Source organism: Athene noctua, chromosome 2, assembly GCF_965140245.1.
Source record: "Athene noctua chromosome 2, bAthNoc1.hap1.1, whole genome shotgun sequence".
Taxonomy (NCBI): domain Eukaryota; kingdom Metazoa; phylum Chordata; class Aves; order Strigiformes; family Strigidae; genus Athene; species Athene noctua.
Genome location: NC_134038.1, coordinates 144181210 through 144203571, shown reverse-complemented (window position 1 = coordinate 144203571; position 22362 = coordinate 144181210). Strand labels below are relative to the sequence as shown.

The following is a 22362-nucleotide window of genomic DNA, read 5'->3' as shown; positions in this document are numbered from 1 at the left end:
ATACTGCAGTTCAAGCAATGAAAGGCGGACGGAGAGAAGTAATATATTGTGTTAGATCAGCAAGCTAGTTTCAAGTGCAGAGTTTCTTTCTGTCTTTTTTTTTCTTTTTTTTTTTTTTTTTTTTCCTTTAGCTCTTTCTGGAATACAGGAATCAAACAGAAAGATGAGATTAGAAGTAGAGAAGGCATATGAAAGGTATTATGTGATGTTATTAGATTAATCTTTCATTAAGACATGATTTTCGTAAGTTTGTGGTCATTGCATTAATGCTATTTTACTCCAGAGAGCTAAATTATTTTAGATCTCTGGCTAACTGTTTATAAATGAATGTGGGAGAATAGGGAGTAGGGGTAAAGAAAGATATCAGACATAGGGGTTGAACTGTGACAGACTATACTGCCTCCTGTCCAAAGGATGGCTCTCAAATAAAGTTATGAGTCTTAGGACCAAGATGTAAAAACAGTGACTAGATTCTGTTCAGACTTGGTTGTGTGTGTGGCTTAGTGATGGAGAATATTAAAAACTTTTTGGTGTCTCTGTATGGTGATAGAACAAGAGAGCAATGAAGTATGGATGGAATTTGTTTTTTTTTATTAAACTGTGACATCATGTCCTACTGGATATTTACAAATTGTCTTTTCATCAAGAGGAGGCCACTTCTTAGTAATTGAAGTTACATTTCAGCATTAAATTAAGGAATAGTAATTTCCAAGTGTTTGGTGCCTTGAAAGAAAAAGAAGTTAATACTGCTTACATACAGTATTTTAAACTTCACACAGTTGCTTGAGCAGAACATATGCTGGTTGAGTGCTTCAATTAGACAGTGAGATGTTCAGTTTGGGAAATTCACACTGTGAGGGAGAAGCTCACAATTAGATCTTAGAGTTCAGGCAGCATTCTGCTTGCCAAAACATCTGCTGCAAAACAATGTCTTCTTTTGACATTGTGAGAAATTAAATTCCTTTGATTAACTTTTTCCTGCAGTTTAATAACATTACTTTTGAAATTCAGGAGGTTTGGATGTATGTACGTGTATGGGCATGCACTCTTTTTATTTTCCTTCAGCAGTAAAATCAAGATGTGGTTCTGACCAGTGATAAACTGTTCCTGTCTGAAAATGTTACCTATTCATTGTAAAGGGCTGCCATGTTTTTAATGTGCTAATCCTAGCAGTCCTCTTAGTACTGGGTTGCTTCAAGACTAATGCACAGGAGCAGGGAGTAGAAGCCACTGCAGTGGGCACTGCATAGATACTCCTTTTTCAGATATCCATACGTACAAGAAAATTCAAATTTATCATGGTGTGTTTGGCATGGCCATATAAATTCAAGCAACAAACTGTTCGGTCTTCCGATAGATAGATTTCCAGTTGAGAAATTTACTCTTCTTTTTCTTCCCAAGTATGATGACAGGTAGAAATAGCCAAAGACTCCAGGACTATCACATTCTCGTAATATTATGTTCTGCAAAGAGATGGGATAAATGTCTCCATGCTGGTCTGCAAAACTAATTTGTTGTAAGCAAGAGTAGATCCTAGTTGCTGGACATCTCAGCCTTCAATGATTTTATCCTTTAACAACCTGTATACGTCATTTTCTCTTTCATGGGTTAATTGAGGTGCAAAGATACTGGTATTTACTTCAGATCCTACAGGAGATAAGTGGATGAGCAAGAGATTGACCTGAATTCTTCTAAACTGTGTAGTGTCTGTGAAAATCACTTACTGCAGACTCATCTCTGCAGCCTGATGAGGTAGCTGTCATTTCCTTTTACGCACAAGACTGTGATATGGAGATCTGAAAACGGACCATTGTCAGACCCTCAAATGTAGCACCCATTATTTCAAGATTATTTAAACTGGTTATCTCCATTGCTCAGAGACACCAACGTTTCTTACACAGTTTGGAAATGGCTTAGTGGTTTAACATGTGAACTATGTCTTTCTGAGTTATTTCCAAGTAGTAATGTTGGCTGTAACTAATATTCTGCTTGATGTATTTTTAGTTTATAATATTAGCAGAATCTATTAACAAATAGTATGTTTATGAGAACTCTTGTGGGAAGGGGACTAAAGGAGGATATGATATCATATGTCACTGCACATATTTGCTTTAATCTGTATTGGCTATAACTTTATAGGACTTTACGTGTGTCCATTACAGCTTAGTATTGCTGCAGCCTCGAATAGAAATCATATGTCTTTTCTAAAAGAAGGCTTTAAATGCTGTTAATGGCTATGTCAAGCAAGGATAGACTGAAAGTGAAGTAGTCAAATTGCTTATCAATCCGTGTTTTCTCCTAGAGGTAGTGAATAAATTCTGTAAGAACTAGTTCGCTTTTCCAACTCCAAAATATTATTGGAGTTTTAGTTCAGGGTATCATCACTTAGGCAGACATTCTAGGTGAGTCTCAAACTCAATTCTTTTAATAAAATACACTTATTACATGAAAAATCTTTCATTACTAGTATAAAAAAGTAATGAAATAGGTATTTTAGCTTTGTATTGTTCTGAAATGGTACCTTCAGCAAATGTATTTCGCATTTGAACTACCATTATGCATCTGATGTATCATGCTAGTCACTGAGGCAAGTATCACATCTTTGTAATATGAAATGGCTGGATACATCTACTGTCTTTAGAGAACATGAGTTGGAACATAAACCTACCAGACCCAAAAAGTTTGATGGCTTCCTGTCTTTAACGCAGACATATTGTCAAGCAGCTCATACAGAACAAATTCTGATCTAAGATTTATGTAGCTTGATTTATTTTATATCCATTTTTCTTTTCTTTTTAAAAAATTCCTCAACTCCCTCTGTATAGAAATAAATGCAGGTATTGCTGGATGACAGAACAACATGTGAATTATCGCTGAGGTCTCCCGTTTCTAATCAGGTCACCTAAGTGAGAAAGGATGGGGTAATGTGCATCTCTTAAATTTTTCATTATGAGTAAACTAGACAAAGCAGACAGAAGAATGAAGAAACAGGCAGTTCTGACCCTAAGGCAACTGTTCCACTTTCTCCAAGAACATTAAAAGGAAAACCTTAAGTGTCTTCTATCAACCTGTGCATTTGTTACTGTGCATATGAGATATTGTACCTCTGAGCTACTGGTATCCCCTGTTCATGTAGTAGTTTATAAGCTCTGGTATTACACCTTCCTGCTTATGGATCTCACAGTAGAATGCCCATTTTCCTTCGTACTAACTATGAGTATGTCATCATATGCCATCATTCAATTCATCATTTTCCAGATGAGTTCCTCATCTTCAATACTCTTCCTCACCAGTTCCAATTATGTGACAGTGCCACTGTCCCACTCTCTGTGTAAATAAAATGCTGTGTCTAGTAAGGACAAGTTCAGGATATGTAAAGTCCCCTGAATTCTGACTGATTTTGGTATCCTAGTTGACAAGTAGGAGGAAGAGAGATGAATCCTAAGAATGAATTTCAAGTTATTACTAGTGGAGAGTCAGAAGGGATAGGGAGAATGCCACACCTCTCAAAATGGTTTTGTGTGTTTGTACTGACATACCCTGGAGCTCTTCAGTCACATTTTCTGTGTAAATCCATGGCCTAAAGTGCTACCTGCTGCTGAAGAATAGAAGTGCTTGCATCAATTTTTGTAGGAATGATTGGTCTCCCATGGTAGCAAAACATTCAGCAGTATAAACACTGGATGTGAGCAACTATCAACTATGTGAGCAGGAAATGTGACTTTAAAACAGATTTTAAACACAGTGGACAGTATGTTGTTGCCACTGCTTTCTAAGTGACCCTCAATGATAATAGTAGCATTGGTAAATTAAATTTGATCTGTTGTTACTTAAACATGGTTAAGAACTATTCCCTGTTTATGAAAAAATGCTTAAAAAAAAAAAAGAAAAAAAAAAAAAGAGAGAAGGGGAAGAAGAAAAGGCATCACCAGAAATTAATCACAAATGCTGTGGGACAAGTATTATATACATGGCTGTAGAGAAGCTGTTGTTTTGTATGAATATTATATTTGCATGAGATTACCTGCTTGGTATTATTCTGTCTCAATAATGAAATGAAACAAGGCTTCAAGGAAGGAATATATATTGAAGAAAACAATGAAGGATATACATCTTATCTCTAGAAAGAATATTGAGTCTCCTTACAGAAAAAATTACGAGCTTGTCACCAGAAAATATTGATGTTCCTGTTGCCATCTCAGTTAACAGGCTTATGTTTTGCAGGCCAGAGTTTAAGAGAAAAAAAAAATATTTAAGCCGTTAAAAATTCCTGCCTATAGAGAATAAGTGAGTAACCAGAGAGCCAGTACTTGGACACATTGACTGGGAAAGTGTAGAAGGAAGGCTCTTTTCTGCTGGCTCAGGTTTAGATGTCACTTCCAAACAGGTAACTGAGTTCTCAGGAAGTGCTGAAATAAATTTAAAAGCTGAATCTGCAGACCTTGGGTAGGCTTAAGCTTTCTCATTACTTGTGGCACCTTTTGGCAAAAGGTGTCCCTCTGCCTGTGAGGAACTGTTTGAGGCCCAATATCAGAGCCTGTCATGGGCACCTGAAAGAACTTTCTAGAGATAGTCAACTTCTATAGCTGTAGTGTAACAGCAACAAAAGCAATGAGATTCAGTTTGTTTGGCTGGGCCATTGGTACCTACCCAGAGAAAAGTGCAAATCGAGGCACTTGTCACCTCAGAGGTGTATTTATGGTGGGAGGATAATTGTAACTGTCCCCAGGCAGTGAGTGAGAAAGGTGGTTCTGAGGTGGAGCGAACTGCAGGAAACAAGAGGAGTCTTAGCTCCTGTGAAAATCTCTTACTAAGAGACTGGGGGACAGGTCACAAGCCGCTGCATTGGCTGTTAACGTGTATTGTGGAAATACTTTTTTAGACTGTTTTAGACTGCTTTTAAAAGAGGCAAACTTATAGGAGAACCTTCATAACATAAACAGCTTCCCTGCTTCTGTAACAGGAAAACTGAGGCAAAGATGGATAAGTGGATAAGTAGTAGGTCTGAGATTAAACCTCCTTTATGTCACCTGAGGAACTGCTTCCTTTACAGGACTTTCTTTGGGCTTGTTGACTGTAGGGAGTCCTTGGAGCCATCTGTTCTAGTACTTAGCTTCCACAACCTTGAGTTACTGGCCTAACATAATGAAGTTGTTTATTCAGCAGATTCATTATTGAATTATGAAATCAGCGTTAGTGGAATCATTCAGCTTCTTCAATTACATCCATATTTTTGTACCATCATACAATGAACTTTGCTCATTTATTTTGACAAATGCAGGTTAGCTGTAAAATGATAGTTTATTGCAATATATTATGCAGATTGGTAATGCCTTGCCTAAGATTAGTGTTTAAACATTAAATGTTTATTATAACATTTGTAGGACCATGAAATCTTTGCAAGTGTCATACTTTCACTGTTTCACATTGGTTGAAAATTGGCTTACAAACAAGATAGAAGGAATAGTGGGTGTTTTTAGGCAGCAAAATGTGGCAACAAACACATACTATAAGAATGACGAAGACCGCTTTTAGCATATCAGCTACTTAAAAAATTACGTTTCACACTTAAACATATTACAAAATCAACACCACCTTGTCCAGCTCTTGGTAGAGTTCTCTGTAACAGATAGCATTCAGATAAAGCACCAAAGGATAGGATGTTATATTGCTGTGAATCCAGTATGGACTTTAGGCACTAATTCTTCAAAGCATTTAAGCATGAATTTGCACATCAAAGGTATGCAGGACGACCTGCTACCCAGCAACTTCTGATGAATTACCACATTGCTTCACAGATTACTAAAAGGCAGAACACTGTGCAGAATGGTCAGTCCAGCTCTCTTGCTAACATAATGTTCATTATTAAAAGCAAATAACCAAAGAGATTGAGTCATATTATCATCTAATTGTCTTCTCTTCCTTTTGCATTGCAAAAATATTTGTCTTTGACATGGTGTTTGAAGACAACTTTACATGGTGTTTCCATTTGGTTTTGATTTTAGGTCAAGAAATACCCTTCCTAGAAAAGAGCTTCTTTTCCTTTCTATAAAGTTAGGAACAAAAGCGTATCATTCATGTTAGATGTTTAGAAATTGCTACACAGAGAGGTTACAGTGGGGAAGCCTGTCAAAACCTTCAGTACAGAAGCACTTCTAGGCCCTGCAATAACGTCTGATATACTAGCATACAGAGACCAGAGAAAAGCTCTAATATGTGTTGTCTTTTTTTTTTTTTAAACTCTAGATGCTTTATAATCAGAAGCATTAAAAAAATATTTTAAAAGCATTGATTTGAATAGAAATGATATGTGGCATTTTTAGATATTTTGCAAATGTGCCATACTGTGTAATAGAAATATTGGACACCTACTTTAGCCTTTTCTGCATTGCAGTCAGATCCATCCTGATAAGGTTTATCTGTTACCTCATTCAATTCCCTCAGAAAAAATGAAATTATGTATTTCTCTTTGTGCTCTTGATGCAGCAAATTCACTAGGTCTGTTACATTTTTTGATGCTGGATTTATAGACTTTTCCTTCTTTTCTCTGCAACCTTATCAATATTTGTAAATCAGTATTTATTTCTAACAAACTTCTCTTACCCTACTGCTAAAATTCTACAGTCTAGATAGGTAATTCTGAATGTGACTGTATTTTCTTTTGGGAGGTTCTGGTGGAGTGACAAAGGGAGGAGATGATACTCACAACACAGCTTGTGAGAATACTTAGTGCTTATTTCAATATCACTAGAATGGAATTCTTACCAATGTACAACATATTTTTATAGCAGAATAATTAATTTTCTCAAGGGGTCAGGGGCTTTTTTCCCTATGTGGTAAATTATGCTAAGTCTTTGTGAGTTAATTAAAAATCTTATCTGTTAATTATCTACAGTGTGTGCAAAATAGCTCTTCATGTAAGTTCTAAAGTTAGGATTTTTTTTTTTAATCACTGACATCTTCCTGATTGTTAGAAAAATGTGCAACTATCCTAAATGTTGCTTTACAACTTTAATTGCAAGGCATTAAATTGTGATTGATGTCGTCATGTCTGTGTTATAAACTTAAAATTCGTTATGATTGACATAGAGAATAAGTATGAAATTTAGGAAATGCCATTATTGTTTAATGGATCTCACTTATATAAATATCAGTAATATTATTATTACCATGTTTGTCAATAATATAGCATGTTGTAGTTATATACCATTTTTGGTCAGGGTCTGGGAAGATTAAAATCATCCTAATTCTATGATGTTTACTTGGAATAATACTGTTATCAGTAATTATTATTAACATTTTTGTTCTCATGCTGTGAGTAAACCCAAATATCCTGGTATTGGTTTAAAACCACTAACTACAACTGCCTTTAGTGAGAGGAATATTCTTCAGATGCAACAGTCATTGTTTGATTTTGATTCATGCCACAACTTACTTGTGTGTGTGTTTGTTCCTACCCATGTTTTTGCAGGTGGTGAAGTGTGTTTTGAGGGGGTTGCAGTGGGTTTTTGTTAGGGGGTGGAGTGGAATGTTTGTTTTGTTTTCCAAAAAGAAGTGAGGCATATAATATCCTCTGAAGCTCTGGTGTTCACTGTTATGATTTATTCCCTGGTATTAGTTCCTAGTATGTGAAGTGATGGTGCATAAGTACACAGGCAAGTAGATAAGGAGGATTTCAGGAAAGACCCTAAAGAAATATGCAGTGCTTTTTATGTTATAAAGTCAAAAACAAAAGAGACCCAAATTAAGATTGTGGTAAAAGTTTGGCAGGAACACTTTTCAAACTAATGCAAGTATTGAATGCATAAAATCAGTAATCAAGTTGGGAGTCATATGTTGGAAGCAGCAAATGTGCTACATTATCTACAAAGATAATACACAGTGGTGTTCATTTTTCTTAGTAGCTAATTTAACTACCAGGTTTTTATTGCTGCTTCTGCTCAGTCCTTCCATTATTAGCTGAAGTCGACATTTCCCACAAAAGTTCATCCTTGGTAGTAATAATTTGCTGCCATATAAAATAAATGACTTAACATAAAAGATTTTACTGATTGCAGTGCCAGTTGGCACTTTCTTGTTCTCTGTTGAAATGAGCACAACACATTGTCTATTACAGCTGCACAACTACCCTGTGACCACAGCGTGTTGCAAGTTTTAACATTATTGCTTCTGTATGTATTTTTCCCCCATAAATTATTCTTTGCAGAAGAATGTTAATTAGTAACTGATAGATATAAAGATTGCCAGGGACAGCCCATTAATTCCATTTACCTTAATGGCACTTAGATCTTAGCTTGCAGTACAGCTGTATTCAGACTGGATTATAAATGTAATTTTTTGCATCATTAACTACCCTGATTAATCTTAGACAGCAAAAGCATAATTATAGAAACATAGGACTTGCAATGTGCCAGCTTAAAGTTGTAGCTTTGCTCTTTTATGTTTACATCATTGTAAACAACATAGGTTTTGAAAATTCAGACTGGGAAAGTTTTTCTCCCTTTCTTATTAACTCGTGGCTTGCGCTAGTCATTTCTCATTTCTGCTATTAGTTTTTTTGAGGTTTTATTTTGTTTGTGGTTTGTTGGGTTTTTTTAAGTGCCTTTCATAACATGTTTTGTTTTTGACTGGTGCAATTACTGGATATTTGCATAGTAATTGACCACCATTAGCAAAGTGTTCACTCTGCTCAGAGTATTAAGGAAAGCACATGTAGTCTGTGTCTGATTTATGTGGGGGCTCCATGGAGGAGAAATTTACTGCCAGAAGATGTCGTTGTGTTTCTCACATTATAGTCATCATGAATGCCTTGGTTAGAAGGCTGACAGACACCGTGTTGGGCCAAACGAGTACAAATTCAGATACCAGCTGCAGAGAGGAGCAGGTTTGATGAAGTGCTGGTCTTCCAGAGAGCAGCCAGGAAATGGCATGTTTTACTCGAGTTCATGTTTCCAGTTGGAAAACATAAAAAATGGTATCATAAAAGCCTTTGCCGCGTGGGGTTTTTGGTTTTTCTTTGGTTTTTATCAACAAAAGGCCATGTAACACTACACTGATTGTGTGCCTTTGGTGTGGTATTGTCTTATCAATATAACACTGAAGTGACAAATCCCCACCCTCATAAGTGCATAAATGCTACTTAAAGTGTTAAACTTCCAGTTGCAGTTAATAATGAGAAAGACAAGAAGTGACTGAAAGAAAGAACGAGAGAATTTACAGTGGTAATGCCATTTCAATAATCATAATTTTGAAAAGAAAACTAAAAACAGTTACTTGAATGATGGTTTCAGAAATGCCATTTGTAAACAGTTAATGGATGGTTCTCAAGAACATACTGGATTTTTCAGGATCAGTCTACACTGCTGCATGCTGTGAATGTGCTCTGTGGCCTCTCACATAGAGTGTGAACCACAGATTTTTTTGAATGGCAAAAGAAGAAAAACTTTCCAGTGATAAATTGAAATTGGTGATTACACAGGTGCCGCCTTTAATAGCATGGATTTCTCATGTGTGGATGGATCTAAGCAGACAAGTCCATTTCAATATAACAAACTACATTGTTGTTTTCAGTTTTGTATTTGAGTTTTCTGGCATCCTCTTCTTTCAAGCTGTAGGCACAACCACATTGCAGAGGCAATCTGCTATGCAAATTACAAGGAGATTGCAATAAATACAGTTTTCTCAGTAGTGCCTGAAAAGGCAGCAGCACTTTTAAGAAGACACAGGAAAAGAAGAAGGGTGGAGGTTTGGACCACTGAAGTTTGCAGCTGCTCCTGAAAGAAAAGTATTTTTTAAATTATCTTATCCCGTAGCAGAATGTTTGTGCCCGCAGCTGTTCCTGTAAAAGCTTCCCTCCTGCTAGGTCAGCCTGTCTTTTGAAACAAGAACCAAGAGCCACATACAGTGTGGTGAGGGGTTCATCAAGGGCATGGCTCTGATCTATGAAGAAGGAGTTGGTGAAGGAAACTCTGCATTCAGGCACAGACCTCCGCTGTGACCTTGAACCATTACTTACTCTCAATTCCTATCTGAAAGACGAGGATAATATTTCCTGGCCTTCTAAGTGCGACACAAAGATCCTGGTCATTAATGATTAATCCTGGCACATGACTGTGTGCAGTTATGTAAGTGTTAAGATCTGGACATAATTGTCAAAGCTGAGATCCAAGGTCAAATCTTGGTTTGAACTCGTTCCATCAGAATGTCAAGATAAGCAGGAATAAGTCCTGGTGGATAGGGTTCATCTCTAATGTAACTTCAGTATAAAGCTAAAAGAGCTTTATAGTAGCGGGAGGAATGATATTTTAATTGGTGATGATATTTTTATAATCACAGATCATTAAATGGGCAGAAAAGAAAACCAGTCTAAAAGCTGAGAGTCCTGCAGGCATCTAAGGAGACAGCAGCAAATCCTCTGGGGTTTGCACTGCACTTCTGGTGTCTTCTTCATTTTATCAAAATTCTTTCATTAGTTGCTGACATCTTATCAGGTCCCTCTTACCCATTGTAGATATCTCCAGGGCAGAGCTTTTACTATAAAAGCAGAGAGAATGCACCTATATGGTATCCACAGACATCAAATTATACATAAAAAATGAATCCTTCAAAATAACCACAGCAGTCTGTGCATTCTGGAGTTTCTTTTCTGAAAAGATACATTAGCAGTGTAGATGTCTTTAAGTACTTACTTGACTTACAGGCAACAACAAGACAGTTTACAGGCAATAAAATTGCCTGTCTTTACATCCATAGGTACTTGTGTGAGATACTCCAGACATAGATGATTTTGAATCAATTATGTCTGTGCTGTCTAGTGCTAAGGCATGAAGCTGTGAATGAGAACAAGTGCCAAAAGTTCTAGTACAGCTCAGTTTTCATATGTTAATTACCTGTCTGTAAGTGGTCTTTGTAAGGCACTGTGAAATACTCAGATGAGACTTGCTATTGTGTTTAAGTTCATAATATACATGAAATCCTTTTCAATCTGATTAATTCAAAATACTCAAGGGCACCCTAGCTTCACTGAATGTTAAGCGATACTGGCCTTTTGGCAGGGGGTCAGCTGAGGAGATGGAAGACCTCTCAAGGCCACTTGCCTGCAGTAGCTCCGTATCTAGCTGCTTCATTCCTTCCTTTTTGCCCCACTGGACTGTAGCCTGCACCACAGTCCTCACCTGATCAATGAACCTCTACCTACCTTGTGTGTCTCAGAGTCTATACATCACCAATATAACTGGAGCTGATTTGGGATAAGGACATCCAGTTTGAGTTTGCTCTACCTAAAACTGTGGAGAGACCAAAATCAACATGGAATAACTTTAAACAATCAGAGAATTCAAGAAAATAAGTTAACAAGGTCCAAACCAAATCACTGGTATAGAAAGAAACCATGTCACAATCAGCTGTGATGAAGTGAATGATTTCCCTCTTCTCCTATTGTCCTTACACAACAGAAAAAAAAAAAAAAAAAAAAAGAAACTGAAGTAGTCGCAGAAACTGAAGGCCCCTACTAACTCCACATTTTTTACTTTGTAGATATATTAATATTTATTTATGGAAGTGGACTCTTGGTAGGAGTGGAGATTGCTGTTTTAAGCCTATTTTGAGATATCTTGAACTTTTGGGCTAGTATTTCTATATGTACACGGGTTTTCTTTGCGTCCTTTGTTTCATTTAGTTCTGGTTTGATCTATAAAAAGCTCACAAGTCAGGGTCAGAATGGTACTTCCCTGGCAATATTTTTTTCTAAATTTTAATTTTGATAGATCATTCAGATAAGAACTTCAAGGATGAAATTGCACAGAAACATACACTGTTAACTTTTCATCTTTTTCCAAATGATATAAAAACACGCTGAGAATTATTTAATACATCACATTTCAGAGATGGGTAGGAAGGGATTAAAGCACTTCAAGTAGTGAATGAGCCATACCTATATTCTCCACAGCTGTTCAGTGCACTCAGGATCACACTAATGATTCAGTCATTAAGACTGACAGAAGACTTGGAATGAATCTCAGTGGCAATCTGTAGAGAATTACTCAGAAAGTACAGTCACGATGTGGGTTTCCAGTACAGGTATAAGGATGTTCTTTTCATCAAAAAGCAATATAATTTTGGGTTTGTACCATGAGGAAAATGTGAGATGTTTCAACTGGTGGGAAGTCTGGTTAGTAATGTAATAATCTCCTTTTGTTCTAAATTATTTATTTTCTTTTTCTACTTTCTGCATCCTAAAGAGTCTGAAGCAAAAATCAGGCTGGTCTTAATTTTGTATTTACAAATACCTTATTAAAATGCAGACCACCTATTTCTCTCATCTTCCTGGGATCTTGCTCAGCTTAGTACCAAATTCTAATGTTGTTTATGTATATGTAGTTGTGAAGCACAGCAAGTTTTATTTTCGTTATTATGTAAACTCTCAAACTAGATCATAATAATTTTTTTTTTTTTTTTTCATTTTCTAATTTCGTATTTCTGTCTCTCTTAGTGGAAGTGAGTTTCCTGAACACATAGTCTCATCCTAGTTCATAAATTCAGGCAGATTTTAGAGCAAATAATGTTACGGAGGAAGTAAGCAGGTTAATGACTTCTGCTATGGACCATAATCTATGAGTTGAGCAAAGGTAAAATCTTTTTCGCATGCAAGGAGTTATAATGCTCGTAGTGATCTGTATGGGGTCTATGAATATAAGTATTAATCATTTTATATAAATAATACATTTTAGATATAATTATATGCAAATATTATATATGGTATATATGATATAGATATTATTTATCCTAATATTTAACTATTTTCTGTTCTAAGGGTGTATTGAGATGCATGTGCAAACTATAGCACCTTCAGTTTCCATATGTGAAGAGTCTGGGGAACACTATTTTTCTGTGTTGACTGTTGGTGATGAAATTAATTTAAATAAAATTGTCTTGAATCTCAAGATGTGAGGCAATATGATGACAGTTGGTCACATAGTTTTATATGCTTGAATTTTCTTAAGAAGAACAGTAGAACGTTTATTCCGAGAGAAGGGAGTGGATATGTGCTTTTTTTCAGCACTGACCTAAAAAAAAAAACAAAACCAACAAACAAAACAGAGAGAAAAAAAGCACCTGTGGTCAAATAATTCTACAAGAAAATGTCTACATTTGCACCTGAAGTGAAATGCTTCTACAAGATTTTTAAAGACAGACAGACATCCATTTACGGACCAGGAGAGATCTTCAATAATTTTCTAATTGTTGTAAAGGGTTGTCTGAGACCTGGTGGCTGAACAAGCAGACCAGCTTTAGTAAATGTTTCAACTGAAATGTTGAAGTGTTTTACTCTGAAAAAGTTATAAAATGAGAATCTGAAAAATTTCTGTCTCTCCAAGATTCAACTTGGTATTGATTAAATGATGTCTTGGGGTCCCTTTTAGTCTCTTTTTATCTGGTTCTGCAAGTATGGCTTAGAAATTGTAACTTCTTCCAGTGTTAAATTTTAACTAAGACAGATTTTTAAATGTGTTGAAATGTTATGAAGGTGTAGATTTGATAGAGATTTTAATAATGTCTGAAGCATCCCTTGGACTTTTTCAGGTAAGAATGTATTTTTTTAAACGTTCTAATTATACTCTGCACCTTAGTTCTTAATGGTTTCTTTGGAGTCACCGGAATAATAATGGTAAATAAGAAGAATTTTAAAAATAGGCTAAAAAAGCATAGCAGCATGATCAGGAAGGTTGCATTGCAGCATTATTTTCCTACTCCTTAAATACATACGTACGCAGTCACTTCTCTGAAAAATGTGTAGTAGTTTTCAGAGACTGCTTTGGACTCTCATACATGTGAGCAATTCACTTGTAAGAGTGAATCAAGTGCCTCTCTGCCAGTTTTCTGTCTGGCATACATCCTGCTTTTATTGTTGTTGTGATTAGAAAGACCCGCTATTATTAAATACCAATTATAACATTTGGTCCAGTTTTCTGAAATTCATTCACATATGAATGATGCTATTGGGAATTTGTTGTGTAACCCTCATTATGCCTGCCAACCTTTTGTTCCGAGCAATTTTCTTAAGCACAAAACATGAAAATGCCCTTAGCTTTTTTTAACGTGTTCTTTTTCTCATGATTTTATTTTTGCTTTGTTCTTGGTTGAGGCTGAGAAAACAAATGGCATCTGTGAACCTTAGGTTTTTGTCTTTATTGCTATCTTTTGAGATATCTTTAGAGAGATATAACATTTATCTCTTTCTGTTTTAAGCAATTGTTTCGGGTTTAATCATATTTTTACTGTCTGCCACTGCTTATTTAAGCGAGCAGCTGAAAAGAAACAATCCACCCCCTTTCTACAGCACTATGGTAATACCTACTAGAAGTGTAGTGACTAATTCTCCCGCTTTCAAGGTGGTCTGTTTCACGTTAGTGTGTTCTTATGCTGCAATTGTTGTATTGAGCGTTGTCCACTGGATAATTGAGCAGTATGACAAACATGCCTTTCATCTTCTCTCCTCTGGGAGGATCTTTTAGGTCTGGTAGATTTTGTGTTGTCCTTTGGAACAGCACTGGAGAACAATCATTGTTTTGTAATTTGGAAGATTATTATCTCTGTGTCATGGTTTGAGCCCAGCATGGTATTCTTGCTCTGTTTGTTGAAGAAACTGGAAAAATGTTTTGAATGAGATGGGAGTGAAGAAGAAGAAAGGGCCATCCCATTCCAGACAGCCAGTTGAGTACTACCCTGGAGAGTTTTTGAGAGATGCAAGGCAAGTCATTTAACCCAAACTTTTTTCAGACAACTTTATGGATTGTGAGTCCAGCTTGCAGCTGTAAAGCTGCATTTAGCCTGTGTAGCAGCTTCACAGGTGAATCTGAAGTCAGAAGCTGTGTGGTGAACATATGAAAAGCAACATATTAGTAAGTACTATTAGGTATATTAAATTGGGTAACTGGAACTAGTGTATGCTTTTATTCTTAATTTCTGAGAAAATATTATCTTTTATCTAACAAAGAAATTTTTAAAATAAGTTATACTTGTGAAGTACTCGCATGCTGTGTCAGGGAAGACTCTAGGAGAGCCAATGAATAGGCAGATAATTCCCATTGGAAGAGAGGTTTCAGCTTTATACAGTAAATGAGGTCCAGGGTGATTCACTCAACCCCTTGAACAAAACACAGCATTGAACAGTTGCTCATTAAGTGAATGTTGTCCATCTCCTGAACAGAGAAGGCCAGAATCTTTCACAAAAAATACATAAACATACTTGAAAAATTTAAATTCGTAAAGGTGTTAAATTAAGGCTTATAGGCATTTCACATTTTTAAGGGCATGATCTGCAATCTTAATGTTCTTTTAGAACTGTAGGTTTCTGTATTTAGCATACGTACACATACATACACAGATTTGTTCCAGTTTGACAGTCCTTCACATGTTGTTTAGTGTGTGTGATTAGCATAATCACTGTGTGATTATTTCTCACCAGCCTTAGCATATGCAAATTCTTGTCTTTTGACTGACAACCATTATTAGACAATCAGAGTATAAGGATTTGCATAATCTCTGTGTGGTTATAGTATTTGTGTGCAGTACCAGTGTGAATGCAAATCCTTTTGCTCTGACTGGTTTCTGTATATTCAAGCAGTTTGCCAGAAATACTGCTGCTGCCTCAGCATCTCATTGCCAAGTTTAAAAATCTACAAGAAAAAAATAACAGATAAGAAAGCAATAGAGAAATACTACAGTCACATCAGAAAGGTGACTAGACAAAGCTATGGTTAAATAACTCTATTTAAAAAAAAAAAAAAATCCTTACTCTCATAAGATTTCAATAAGAGAATAAAAAGTTTACTTTGGGAATTCATTCTGAAGTACTATTCATATTACATAAACCAGTTACATTGTTTGGGAAGTGACTACAGTTTTCTTTTTGATAGATACCACTTTTTAGAGAAAAGTAGTTCTTCTGTAAATATTGTACATTACTGTAGTTGTTGCAGGTATTTTGTATTTAACTAGGTTGAGTAATATTTCTGCTTTATGTACATGAAAAGCATCAGGTTAGTTCTACCCTGTTTCATTGATAAGAGCAGAAATGGTAGACACTAAGAAAGGTGTAATGCTGAGTTCAATTCATTGCATAATTATTCACCATAATTACTAGGGCAATACTGAATAAAGTAAATGTGAAAGGATAAACCATGCATGGTAGCACATCTAGAACATGTATTTTACGCATCTGACATCCTACTGTTCTACCTGTACCTGAAACCAAAATATTATTGAACATTCATTTTCTTGAGTTTAATTATGCTTACTAATCTCTTCCCATCATTCCTTTTGAGTTGTGTTCTTTGGCTTGTTTATAAGATTCTTATTCACAGATTAGTGTGATGTGAAAAAAACAGGACTGCCGACTGCTAGCCCTAACAATGGGACGTATTTCTTATGGAAATACAGAATGTCAAATAAACTTAGGATCAAATCACTGAGCTGTTGTTGAATTATTCTATTTCTGACCTGGACACCAGTATATTAAGAATGTGTCAGGTAGATTGTAAGTTATAGGTCTGACAGTTCTGGAAAACATTACACCTACTACATGTGCTGCACAAATTTATTTTTTTTAACATGCACAGTTAATATTTTCAGGAGGTTTGAGATGGATGTGCACACACAGAAATGAACTGCAGTGTTTGACACCTAGTAGGTCCAATACTTCCTGGAAGTTTTAGACCTATTGCACATGCTTTGTCCAGCTTGAATGTGCAGCTGCAGTAGATGCCAAGTATCTCCTGGAGAAGGAGCTACCACTGAGCTGAACAGTGCTCATAATATGGGCACTCTATATGGGCAGTGTAAAGCTGAATGCCCAGCAGTTCTATAAAACATCAGAGCTTCTGCATAAGTAATAATATAATCATTTAATGTTATCATATCATATCATATTGCTGCATTTGTACAATTAACCAGCATGATTGCAGGGGAAATGGTTGTGAATTCTTAATGCTACTGAGATCAGAGAGGAACTGCTCAATTCTTAATTGGAAATTGTGAAATTATGCCCTGAGAAAATTTCTGGTTGGAAAAGTCCCCCAACTGTAAATGGCAGTGGCTTTGCATGATTGAGGAGCTTCCTATAGCTTTAGTAACCGATCTTCTGTGTTTCTACTAGTATGTCACAATTATAATGCAGTAGGCAGTTTTATGTTTGAACTGCTTGGTGTTAAAACTATCCATCATGAAGTTTTAAAAATGGATTAAGTTCACAGTAACTACAAACTGTGGAGGATAAGATAATAATATTTTGTTCTTTTTTGCTTGGTAAGGCATTGTGTATGTGTTTGGTAGAGGATTTACACTGTTTCCAATGCTCGGATTTCACCATTTGTTGGAACATAAGAGAATGAATGAAAGGAGTCGCCAATGAGTTATCTTTATTTCTTATCAACTTTACAATTAAGATGTTCACATTCCATTTATATGTGGAATTATTAATACCTTGTCTGCAAGTATAATAATATTACAGCGTGCTTGTTTGACTTAATTTTTATACTTAAAATTGAATGTGTTTGTAGAAATACAGACCTACCATATAAAACCACACTCAGAATATCATTCCTTTAATGTTATTTTCATTGTAACATTGTATTGTATTAGCATCTGGATTTTAAGAATTTCTGAGAGGTGTTGGTGGCTGTGTCACTGAATTCACTTACATAGTCAAGTAATGGAGGTCAGTCTTTTGGTGGGCAATTTTTTTGTAAATTACCACTAAAATGTTCTACAGCAATTTTTTCCTGAGAGCTTCAATGACCTGATGTGTTTTTCTGCTCTCTTAGTATAGGACCATAGTGATTTGAGTCAATCTTTTGCAGCTAATTTCTTTGGCTTTGAGGTAAAAATACTTTCTTACTTATTTAATTGTTTTAGGACTACCATATTTTCTGAGCATCGACATTATCTTCATCCTTTGACCTGGATGCTTTTATTTATAGACAGCAGTTCAATTCCATTAGTTTACTGTCAACCTCAAGCATTTGAAATGCTCATGTCATGCCCCTTGCTTTTAATGCAGAACTAAAAAAATAAAAATAGCTACCTTTAGTTTATACCCTTTTGTGACTTGAGCCTCTGTGGATCAAACTTGCATGCTTTCCTTTTCTATTGGTTTGTTGTTTTTAACTTAGGCATACTCTTACACCTCTGGGATAAGAAGTCACATAAAAAGAACTAATTAAAAATATATGTATTAAAAATTTGGTGGAATTCAGTAAGAGCAATGTATTTGAATTTCAGTTGCAGCATAAAAAAAAAATTCTTTACCAAAAAAAAAAAAAAAAAAAAAAAGAGAACAACACTTAGTAATTATTTGTAGAAATTATGTAAAATTTATGTTTCCAAAAGATCAAAATTCTCTGTAGGTAAAATTTACCAGCCCAGGTTCTGCCTTCTGGAGATACCTAATGAAATTTCATGAGATGGAGACTTCACTACAGAAGGTCTTCAAGGATAGCTGCTATGGTGATTGGTGATTCTGGAAAAATTGTCCAGATGGGTAGGATAACAGAGGATGTCCTGGGTCAACTTCTTGGTGATTTTATGGTAGATGTTTCATCCAGAAAAGTTAATGCAACGGCTGGTCCTTTAATCCAAAGTCCACAAAATAAAGAGCTCTTTTGTGCTCTGTTGTAAGCACAAGAACAAAGAAGAATGCAGCTACAGTAAGGTCAAAGCTAAGAAAGTGGAGTAAGGGGCCACCTTCTGCCAATGCCCTTGGTTTAAGCCTGGATTTTGCTGAAGGGGCAAGCCCCTGAAGATCTTGGGAAGGGAATACAGTATTTGATCAAAGAAAGTAAATAATATCATGTTACCACAGATTTCAGCTTGAATAATTAAAACATAGATTATATTATTGCTGTGCATTTTATGTATCGAAAGCAAAAATTAACCAAATTAAAGCCTTTCATATTTATCTTCATTCCTCAAAATAACAGTTACATTGTTGTCTGCAGTGAACCTTGAGCAATGTGCTTGTGAGAGACGAGAAACCAGGCCTGTGAGAAACTAAGACAAACAACCTGGGAAAGCAAAAGTTGAGGCCGGTTGAAGAAATGCCTCAAACACTCGCAAGACAAAACTCTGAGTCCCAGGGTGCATTCTGTGGAGGCCGAAGCTGATAACGCTGCCCGATGTAGCTGGGGGAGAGAGCCCTGTGGAGACAGGACGGCTCTCCTCTGGGGCACCTGGGCAAATTTCAAGGGCCATGTGTCCGGTGAATGAATTTTGCTTCATTATCCATGAAATGCATATTAAAGTTAACACCCCTCAATATGCTAATGAGGGCTGACATGATCATGCTAATTACATCATCCCATGAAACACCTTACCCCTCCCTGTGCATGGGATGTGTAGCTATGTGGGTCGACCTAGGGGACGGACCCAAGGAAAATGGGTATAAATCAAAGGGGAGAAGAAAGGGCCCCCTCTCTCTGTCTCTGCCCCCCCTCTGCCCCCCCGGCCGCCTGGAGAGAGCAGTGAAGTGAAGACAGCCGATGCCAGCAAAAAAGACAGCTGCCTCCTGGAACCCTTGCCGGTGGGATCAGCGCAGGAACCCAGACCGGTGATCTGTGTTCCCCCATTCCCTCTATCTCCCTCTTTTCCTTTTTCCATTAAGAAATGCAAGGCATATTATATTGCTCACCACAACTTGCTCTATACTTAGCCAATTATCATGTGTTCAATTAGTACGTTGTGGGTAGTTAATAAATGCTTGGACTTGGAGACTTGTTGTCTGCTCCAATTGGGGATTTGTGAATCTGAATCACTTGTCCCCCTCGTCTGAGTGGGATGTGACAGTGCTATCCCTAGACTGACCACAAGCAAAACTGTGACACAGTCTGCATTACATAGTAAGATATACCTAGTACTGGGTAGTAGAAAAGCAAAAGGTAGAGAACAAGCAAACACAGGGCAGCTCACCCTCTTTTTGTTGTAACTTACAGTGCAAATACATTGGTGAGACGAAGTAAAGGGACATGTTGCAAAGTTTGCTCTCCTGCACAGCTCTGACAGCTGAATCATAATCTTTCATGTGAATTGCAGACCTCTCTGTCCTTCGCTATAAATGAGAGTAAATTAAATCAGTTGCATCTAAGAAATAAAATAAAAACCCAGCAATTATAATATAGCACTAGTAATGAGTAAAAAGCGTATTTTATCAAAGTTTATCATGATAACTTGTATTTTGAAAGCAAATATTACTTACGTAAGTTGTAATACAATTTATCTGTGCAATTAGTAACATTCAGTGAGCTTGGAAATTCGGCTAAGTATCTCGCCACTTGCTGATTACTTCAGCCACATGATATTATTTCCCTCTTTATACTTTCCTGCAATCGTTGCTCTCTATTTTCTGGCAATCAGCTGCGTCTCTTTGTTCCTCTGACTCTCAGCAGGGCTCCTCTCTGTCTTCCAGCGTCTGTGAGATCTGAGTGCTTATCATCTGCACCTAGGTATCCCATTACGTCTCTCAAATTTCCTGCATAAAAGTTCTGGAGGCATATCTGGTGCTTTTGGATGTTTATTTGAAATTTATGGATTGGTGGTGTTTCACGAATGAAATCTCCAGGAAAAGATAATAACATCAAATACCACTACAGCATTCTGCCCCAACTTTATTAGAATCTGGGGCTAAGTTTTGAAGTTTAATTCTGCTTTGCAATATCAAAGAGCAATTGGCAGAGAAAGGTTTCTTACTTTGAAACAGCTTTTCTTAATCAACTTGGAGGCTATCCAGAACACTTCTTCATTTAGAGCAACAAACACAAATCATCCAGTTCACAATAAGGCCATGTAACAGTATATCTAGGAGCCTGCATCTTTCGAAAGAGAAAGAGAAGTGTGCAGATGGATTTCTGTATCAGCACATAAACAAGAGAAAATCTGTGGAGTGATTAGGAGAGAAACACCACATTTTTCCATGAGACCAAAATAAAATTTAATACAAAAACCAAACCAACTATTCCACACATTCATGATTCTTGTCAATTTTGAAAAATTGTTTGTCTCATTCTCAATATGTAAGCATCAGTTCCCCCAGAAATGCAACCTCATTTGGAGTTAGAATTCTTAGTGTGAAGATAAGTAAATCCAACTGAAAAAAATTACTTGTTCCTTTTTAGGAACCATGGGGGTACCTTTTATATAACCCTTAGAGAGCTTATTTGTTGTCTTTCTTCACTTATGGCACTTGTGAGATAATGTCAGAGTTTAACATGTTATAAACTAATATTGTCTCTCAGCTGTGGTTAATGTGACAACAGTTACACTGGATCAAAGAATGAACATTTTTTTTGTTACCGTGTGCTGGCTTATTTCTATACCTGGGCTTCTGGTTTCCCTAAGTATTTTAGACCTGCAGTAGCGAAGGGAACAGTGCCTAAATTTCTTTAGAAATTTGGGCTAGATTTCTCCAAACTTCAGCAGCAGTGAAATAGCACTGAGTAAGACCAGGTCATGTCTGAGTGTTGAAAATCACAGGATACAGGTCTATTGGTTCTGCTAGCATAAGAAGTCACTTCTTGAGTAGTGGAGCAGGTGGACAAAGAAGAGCTGTTACTATTTCCTTTCCCGTGTGGTGGTGTTCTTTCTGGTCTATACAACAGTATTTTTGGACCGTGGACTCTTTCAATATTGTGTTACTGAGTGCCCCTAACACATGGTTTGATCACTGCAGAAAGTCTTACACAGCATACTGTAGTGTTTCAGAGCTTGATATACTCTGACCTTAGCCATCGGTGTTATTTTGGGGTTATGTTATGTCCCTAGTTTCTATGTGGGATCGGTGTTCTTTTATGCTGGTGGCTGCACAACTGTATGAGGTATTTCACTTTCACACCTAATTGAAAAGGATGATCAAACTGAGCATGTCTTCCAAACCTTTCTATAAAGCTCTGCCATTTTCCTTGTTCCTTTCTTTGACCGTTCTGAATTTCTTTTCAACAGGAATTAGTTTAATGGCCTATTTCATATCTGACACTGAACAGCTGTCAGGTGATGCAAAATTTCTGTAGTGATCTGTTCTGGATTCACTGCAATAGAGGCCATGACTGTCTACCATTACAGCTTCCATGAATAATTGATTACCCTAAGGAAAAGCTCTGATTCTTTATTTATCAAATAACTCTTTGCTGACAGACTAGAAAAAAGTGAATCATGGGGACATGAACATAGAAAAAGGTTGTTTTTCTCAAGACACATACACATTATGCTTTGTGAATACTGGTTAGCATCAGAGTTAGGCAATTAATTGTATTTGCATCTGTGAATTTTTAACAATACAATTTAAAGATAACAACTATCAGTGGTTTTACCAAGTTA

At 36.5% G+C, this 22362-nt stretch overlaps 1 protein-coding gene across 2 annotated transcripts in view; it reads left to right on the top strand.

Annotated features, from left to right (window-relative positions):
- ZNF385D (zinc finger protein 385D) overlaps positions 1-22362 on the top strand; it is a 451302-nt gene that overhangs the window by 320704 nt on the left and 108236 nt on the right. The window lies entirely within an intron of this gene.